The following is a 9647-nucleotide window of genomic DNA, read 5'->3' on the forward strand; positions in this document are numbered from 1 at the left end:
ATGTTTCCGACACAATAGGCAAAGTCTAGTAAATTGAGTCTCAAAATGTTTGAACTATTTTTCATGAATGTATTTGACCTTCGACCGCTTCCGACGATTCACGAACGATTGTTTGTAAATAAATATGTATATTTATATAAATGTATGTATATATATATATATATATATATATATATATATATATATATATATATATATATATATATATATATATATATATATATATATATATATATATATATATATATATATATATATATATATATATATATATATATATAATTGGAAATAATAAAATAAATATAAAAAAATTAAATATGTGAATTAAGATAGAAAATAATTTAAAATTAACTTATATATAATTTCTATATATAATATGTATATTGTGGTATATATTAAAAGGTATAAAAATTTAATATTAAATAATAGATCTATAATATACATTATATAGTTATATTACATAAACAATAACATATAATACTAATATACTAAATTTAATTATTAAATTTTATAATAATATTGTTGTTTCTTTCAATATTAATATCAATATTATTATTATATTATTATCTGTATATAAGAAATTTAATGTATACAAAGTGATAGTTTATTATTATTAATCTTATGATTATCATTAATAATAAGTATTACTATAATTAGTATTATTATAAGTAATATTATTGGTACCACAAATAATAGTGTTAATATCATTTTTTTTTCATGATTATTAAATCGATTAAAATCAATATTATTGTTATTATTAATAATATCATATTATTATTATTATTATTACTTTTATCATTATTAATGTTAACACTAGTATTGGTATATTTTTTTTATTTAATATCAATATTAGTAATCCTATTATTATTATTATTATTATTATTATTATTATTATTATTATTATTATTATTATTATTATTATTATTATTATTATTATTATTATTATTATTATTATTATTATTATTATTATTATTTTTATTAACATTAATATTATCATAACTAATATTATAATTAGTATCACTAATAATATGATTATGACCATTTTCATTAATAGTAACATTATTATTTATTATTAATATTAATATAATAATAATAATAATAATAATAATAATAATTATAATTATTATTATTATTATTATTATTATTATTATTATTATTATTATTATTATTATTATTATTATTATTATTATATTTATTAATATTAGATTAATTATATAGATTAATTATAAAATCAAAGAACTCGTACCAATCTGTTTCATGTATCCATCGAGCTATAGTTAATTCTGATTTTCTGTCTCAAATCAGGTACCAGTCGATTCTTTTACATAAACATAAGTCCAAATTCAGTTTCATATCATCCTCAACTTTTTATTTAATTTTTTTCTTCTTCTTTCCTAACCTGCTTGATTCCTTCTGTCGAGCAATGGATTATAAGACAAATCTATTTGCTTAATGATTTTGATAAACACACTTCACCCTCCATTATCAAATATAAATTACTAAACAACAGCTTTCATATTATTGAAAATTTTTTTTAGAAAGAAAGATGAACACAGGAATATATAAACTCTGTTCTTATGCAAAATTTTGAAAAACCTTAATTCGATTTTAATTGCGAATTGTATTAATGCAAAGTTGTTAGGAATAATCTATACAAACTTTCTGTAAGTTTTCAGCCTTCAATTTCTCTTATCAAGCTTGAATTTTCGAGTCAAACTTTTAAAAACAAAAAGTCAAAATTTGTGTTCATCTTCAAATTTGTAACCGTTTTGAAACAACCCAACCCGTATTAAAACCGGCCCATAAAATTTTTTCCTTTTAATACGCGTTAAATAATACTTTAGGTCCCGTTACACATATTCCAAAACGTATTTGTTATCAAAGTAAGTTCATCGAACTTAAAACATACATTAATGCTTTAAACTCCTTAATACAATGGTTCGTTAATTAAATCGTAAACCGGTTATAATCATTATGACCCGACTAGTTATGTTTACACAAAACCGAGCATGGTGATTTGGGACTACGCTACCCAAATCCTAATCGAGTCCAAAAGCAAGATCTTCTAAAGCAACCTAGCCGAGATCTCTAATTCCCAAGCTTACCCGAGCCGCCAAGCATGCGAACCTATAAAAATATCAACAACGAGAGGGTAAGCTAACGCTTAGTGAGTGAGAATATACTACATACATATATATGCATAAAATGGACACGCCACAAAATAGCAAATACCGCATACCGGAGCATCCAAACATAAAGGCAAGCTAGTCTAAGCATACCGTAAGATCACTAAGCAATGAGCTAAAGATACATCAACAAAATATAAGTTTGCCAACAACGATGTGAACAATGGCAATAAGCTACACCCGGAGGGTTAGCTACAACACGACAATACAACATTATATGTATACAATATATATGTATATATATGTATATATCTCTCGAATAACATAATTTGCTTACGCTTACAACACAATAACCATGGTTAACCAATCGTACAAGGGAACGATACTCGTAAGAGACCGTCGGAGTTCGTAACATCCATTAGCGTTACTTAAACACCGCGTAATCACTAATCCCCCGGGTGATGTCTTAAACACCGCGACTAATTCACCCCCATGACAATGTGGCGTCTTAAACACCGCGACGAATCCACACGCCAATCAAAATAATGAGTGGTGTCTTGAACACCGCGACAATTCCACTCCCATGACAATGTGGTGTCTTAACCACCGCGACAATACCACATGCCAATCAAACAATGAGTAGTGTCTTAAACACCGCAACACTACTACTCGTTACTTAGAATGTGGTGTCTTGAACACCGCGACAATACCACATTCATACTACACAAATAAATACATTATATACGTACACGCATAATTATTCCACTCACAATATTAACCCTTCGCCATTGGGGTTATATAATCCACATCACACGCCCATGTGATAGAGTACACGCAAGGTGTGCACCTCGTCAAAGATGGTCAACCAAAACGCACAACCTTGCCAATTGGACCTACACACAAGTCCATCAATCCACCTATATGTGAAGTGAGCTCTATAACCGAGAACCACTTCACCCGACCCGCACCCATCCTACACATACATATGCATATAGGATATTAACACTCACCTTAAGCCTTGATGAATGCAACCAAGTAATCCGCAACTCGTCAATGGAAAGTACCTATTCCATTATCACAAATTCAACAACACACTTAGATTGGATTTACAAACCAACCCAATTTGACACTTAGTGCAAATTCGACCCAAATGTAATTCCAAGTACAAACCGCGCCCAAACTAACCAATAATTACTAACACGGGTGAAAATGGTCCTAATATGCCAAGTAAACCCAAACACAAGTGTTAAACACATGTCTCACCCATTTTGACACCAAAACCCTAATTTTGACCCATTAAGTCAAAATCTCACCGTTTACAAGTCTTGACACCAAAACACATTTAACTCGATTTAATACTTCAACTTAATCCATTTTAAGTTTATAAACCTTAATAAATCAACAATCGGGTCAAAATCATCACCAAACCCTAATTTTGGCTCTAGTCAAAATTAGTCAACTCCAAGAACCCTAAATGTCCCCAAAACCTCAATAATCACTAATACTAGTGATTATACACCATTTACAAGTCTTACAAGCATGAACTTGCACACCAAACCCAAAACCCGACATTAACAACAAAAAAACCGAATCTTGGTGTTAACCTTCAATTAACAACTAAATGGGTTTCACCTATGAATCATACAATCAAAAGCCCTAACTTGAATGATGAACACGAAAATGAATTTCGGAGTTAGAGCTTACCACTAGTATCACCGTGTAGCTAAGAACGAGGAGAACACACTTGTCAACTACGCCAAGGATCAACTCCCGATCCTTCCTTTTCAAAAATCCTTTTGAAATCAAATGGGTGTTTGAGTTTGAGAGGAAAAATGAAAAGAAAAGGGAAATTAAAATGAGAAATGAAATGAATGGATGAGGTTAAATCCTCAAATCTGGCTCAAACGCGAAAAGACCAAATTGCCCTTGAACTTCATTTAAATTTACAAGAATCTGGTGCCAGTTCACACCATTCGTCGCGCCGCGGCCTAATTCGTCGCGCCGCGACGATTGCCTCGAACTGGTGACTTTGTTAACAAGCTTTCTGATCTGGATTTATTTGAAACGCCGCGCCGCGGCTCCCTTTGTCGCGCCGCGACACCCAACGTGGCCTGACACATTTTCTCGCATACAAGACTTTAACACCCAAACATGTATCGAACCCTTCATACGCCTGTCGTACATACACAATACACCTATAAATCATGTACGGGGAAAAACGGGGTGTTACAACTCTCCCCCACTTAGACTCGATCACGTCCTCGTGATCCTTGTCATTTAACCAAACGGACCACACTTCACGGTCCTCAAACATAAGTCCAAACCGACTTTCCTAAGCAATTCTTCCCACTGAATTGCCTTTAACAACTAAATCGTCACCCGCGATTTATCAAATCCACAATCCGAGCACTAAAACCATGCTCATTCCCTAACATCGGGAAAACTCAACCAATCTCGTACAGAGATATCAACCCCTTAGCGTACCCTTACCGAGTACAACGCTAAAAGCAACCAAGTCTCAACCTAAGGTCAACAATCCGAAACGATGAAGACCGAACCAACGAATCCTGACGGATAACACCAATCACTAAACATCCCTTGTAGTGCGCAATACGATCAATACGCAACTACCGTAACATCATAATCAAAAGGCTAAAACCGATAGCGCCCAAAACGACTATGAAAATGCCAAATCCAAAGGTGTACAAAATCGACTATCGTCACACCCGTAACAACACGTGAGCGAAACATGGCTATCGCATCACTAATCATACCACATGGTCCTCGCGACCCCACCATCGGCGTATAAAAACACCCGATCGATCACACAACACGGTCCTTACGACCCCACCATTGGTGTATAAAACAACCAACAGATCAACATCATGGTCCTTACGACCCCACCATCGGTGTATAAAACAACCGACAGATCACACAACACGAAGGCTGGCCGAAAACACACGCGCCTTAGTGAATCCGAACTACACGCGATTCACTACCATGATGAAGTCAGCGAACCCGAATATCATGCTTCACCAATCAATAATCCCATGATGAAGTCAGCGGACCCCGAAGGTCATGCTTCACCAATCTCAACACCGGATGAAGTCAGCGGACTCCGAAAGTCATGCTTCACCGATATAACACCTCGCTCATGATGAAATCAGCGGACCCCGAAGGTCATGCTCCACCAATCGCATACTCCCATGATGAAGTCAGCGGACCCTAAAGGTCATGCTTCATCTATCACCAATACCATGATGAAGTCAGCAGACCCGAAAGTCATGCTTCATCAATCAACGCCCTTTTGGCCTCGAACGACGAGCAGCGTAACATCGCGCTCTGCTACGCCATAGTGAATCCTAACGGATACCACTAACCATTCACATACACGAGCAAGAACCACCTATATCAAACATAGGCACAAAACAATTATTCTCTAGAAGAGAATCCGACACACACCTCCCTTAACCGAAGGATTTCACCTTGCTCGCCAAACACGTCCATTATCTCTCAATCGAGATTTACCACATTACCACCTCGGTGATAATTCAAATCCAAACCATAAGTACAATTTATCCGAAATTGTAATCTACCACAAATCGACCAAAATCAGGTCTCGACAACATTTTCCGGATCTACCAAAAGCATCATCCGAAATCTCACACTAAAACTTCCTCGTGCGGGAGTGTAACTCCCCCATTTGGAACTACGTCCCATATCCACAACTCGTACAACCGTACAATGCTACCTAAGGTAGACTTTACAAAGATTGGGCTCACATGACCCGTCACCATATCTTGCTCCAGCCTTGAGCACACAAAGGATTTCAATCAATCCTTAAACACTTCGAGCAAAAAGTGTACCACGATTACACAAACCATACCTTCGCAATCATCCAATTGCTTTAGTTTGTCAAATTACACCTAGTCACTCATGTACCTAAGGATTTCACTTCGGTACCCTAAGTACAATGTAACCGCAACATAATCGGAGTCGAACACCACGCTAGTAGGTATAAAAGAGGCACCTAATGTCGCGTCATAAAGACTCCATTACCAACATACATCGAGATTCAAAACACTCGATCTCAAGGGTTTCAGCCCACCCGTCGAACCTCACGGTTCATCGACCTCAACACAAAAGCGAACACGCGCTTAACAACCGAACACCAACCCATTTCCATGGCTTGGTAGAAACATTTTACAAATATCAAGGAATGCTTGGTTACACCAAGTCTTACGCCCTTCGCCCGTCAATCAAAACGTCGTCATAGGGTACTTCCATTAGGAACGTCACCCATATCAATAACATGCACAACACAATGCATTTAATAAACTCAACTTCAAACGGCACTTAATAAATAATCAAAAGACATATTTATTAAAACGAAACGTACCTTAACGTCTCCTTGCCGGCCTCGTCCCCGCTAACTTGGGACATTCCGACTTACGATGTCCTTCTTCTTGGCAATTGAAGCACACCATGCCATCGCCTTTTGGTACCGAACATTCCCACGACTTGTGACCCCTTATGCCACAATTGTAACATCTAGACGCACTAGAATCCAATATACCCGTCCGTGTACCACTCGTGCTCACACTCGGACCCTTAGTCCTCTTACTCAGAGCACCATGCGAAACAACCCTTCTCTCGCTCGAAGGTTCACCCTTCTTTGATCGTGAATACGACTCGAAACCTCTAGCCACGGCGAATAATTCCGCAAACGATTTCGCGTGACCCCGGCTAATCTTATTCTTCAAGTCATCATTCAAGGTTCGATAGAAATCCTCCATCAACAACCGATCATTCCCTAAATACTCCGGGCAAAAACGAGTCTTCGCCATAAAGGTCGTCTTGAGAGTATTCAAATCCATAGATCCCTGTTGCAAGTTTCGCAACTCATCACGCAATTCCGACAAGTCGGCCGAAGTCCGGAACTCCTCGAAGAATTCCTTCTTAAAATCGTCCCACGATAATGCCATAAACGGCTCACCACTGACAAGATCAATCTTACCATCCAACCAATCCTTCGCCCTACCCCGCAATAAACTTGTAGCGAGTCTTGTATTTTTCTCGGGAGGGCATTCAATAGTACGAAAACACCCTTCAACATCCGAGATCCAAGTTGTGCTTACTAAAGGATCCGGTTTCCCGTCATACATCGGAGGTTTAGTCCTCATGAAGCTCTTAAGACAATGCTCCATTTCTCCACCATTTCGAAATTCGGAATACTTCCTATCCATTTCTTCTCGAAACGCACTCATTTGCTCTGCAACGGCGGCCGCAACTCTAGCGTTAAACTCAGCATCGTTCGTCTCGATCCCATTTCCTGTCGCCATTCTAAGGAATGCAAAGCGGTTAGACCACGAACGTGTAAATCACACGCACAACACCGCCCCATCTTGCTAAACATTTGTCGTACATCACTTGCTAGACACGATTTGCACCCGTAATAAGGTTTGCAAGTCCTTATTACGCATACACGCTGTATCGGCTCGTTAGTACAACAACTGTCTCGCTCGATGATATATGTAAACACAAACAAAATTCTACGCGATATAAGCACACGCGAGAATTATTATCACATCACAATAGCATATTAATAATATTCGTATTACTAATATAAACGTTAGTCAACCTATAAACAAGGCACTAGCTAGAACCCATTCCGACCCGTACTCCTACAAGTCCCGCAACAAATTAAGCACACACAAAAGTCTAAGTCTAGGCACCTATCTCAAGTCACCTAAATCCCTTACACCATGCTCTGATACCACTTGAAACAACCTAACCCGTATTAAAACCGGCCCGTAAAAATTTTTCCTTTTAATACGCGTTAAATAATACTTTAGGTCCCGTTACACATATTCCAAAACGTATTTGTTATCAAAGTAAGTTCATCGAACTTAAAACATACATTAATGATTTAAACTCCTTAATACAATGGTTCATTAATTAAATCGTAAACCGGTTATAATCATTATGATCCGACTAGTTACGTTTACACAAAACCGAGCATGGTGATTTGGGACTACGCTACCCAAATCCTAATCGAGTCCAAAAGCAAGATCTTCTAAAGCAACCTAGCCGAGATCTCTAATTCCCAAGCTTACCCGAGCCGCCAAGCATGCGAACCTATAAAAATATCAACAACGAGAGGGTAAGCTAACGCTTAGTGAGTGAGAATATACTACATACATATATATGCATAAAATGGACACGCCACAAAATAGCAAATACCGCATACCGGAGCATCCAAACATAAAGGCAAGCTAGTCTAAGCATACCGTAAGATCACTAAGCAATGAGCTAAAGATACATCAACAAAATATAAGTTTGCCAACAACGATGTGAACAATGCCAATAAGCTACACCCGGAGGGTTAGCTACAACACGACAATACAACATTATATGTATACAATATATATGTATATATATGTATATATCTCTCGAATAACATAATTTGCTTACGCTTACAACACAATAACCATGGTTAACCAATCGTACAAGGGAACGATACTCGTAAGAGACCGTCGGAGTTCGTAACATCCATTAGCGTTACTTAAACACCGCGTAATCACTAATCCCCCGGGTGATGTCTTAAACACCGCGACTAATTCACCCCCATGACAATGTGGCATCTTAAACACCGCGACGAATCCACACGCCAATCAAAATAATGAGTGGTGTCTTGAACACCGCGACAATTCCACTCCCATGACAATGTGGTGTCTTAACCACCGCGACAATACCACATGCCAATCAAACAATGAGTAGTGTCTTAAACACCGCAACACTACTACTCGTTACTTAGAATGTGGTGTCTTGAACACCGCGACAATACCACATTCATACTACACAAATAAATACATTATATACGTACACGCATAATTATTCCACTCACAATATTAACCCTTCGCCATTGGGGTTATATAATCCACATCACACGCCCATGTGATAGAGTACACGCAAGGTGTGCACCTCGTCAAAGATGGTCAACCAAAACGCACAACCGTGCCAATTGGACCTACACACAAGTCCATCAATCCACCTATATGTGAAGTGAGCTCTATAACCGAGAACCACTTCACCCGACCCGCACCCATCCTACACATACATATGCATATAGGATATTAACACTCACCTTAAGCCTTGATGAATGCAACCAAGTAATCCGCAACTCGTCAATGGAAAGTACCTATTCCATTATCACAAATTCAACAACACACTTAGATTGGATTTACAAACCAACCCAATTTGACACTTAGTGCAAATTCGACCCAAATGTAATTCCAAGTACAAACCGCGCCCAAACTAACCAATAATTACTAACACGGGTGAAAATGGTCCTAATATGCCAAGTAAACCCAAACACAAGTGTTAAACACATGTCTCACCCATTTTGACACCAAAACCCTAATTTTGACCCATTAAGTCAAAATCTCACCGTTTACAAGTCTTGACACCAAAACACATTTAACTCGGTTTAATACTTCAACTTAATCCATTTTAAGTTTA

This window comes from Rutidosis leptorrhynchoides, chromosome 10 (genome assembly GCF_046630445.1).
Source record: "Rutidosis leptorrhynchoides isolate AG116_Rl617_1_P2 chromosome 10, CSIRO_AGI_Rlap_v1, whole genome shotgun sequence".
Lineage (NCBI taxonomy): Eukaryota > Viridiplantae > Streptophyta > Magnoliopsida > Asterales > Asteraceae > Rutidosis > Rutidosis leptorrhynchoides.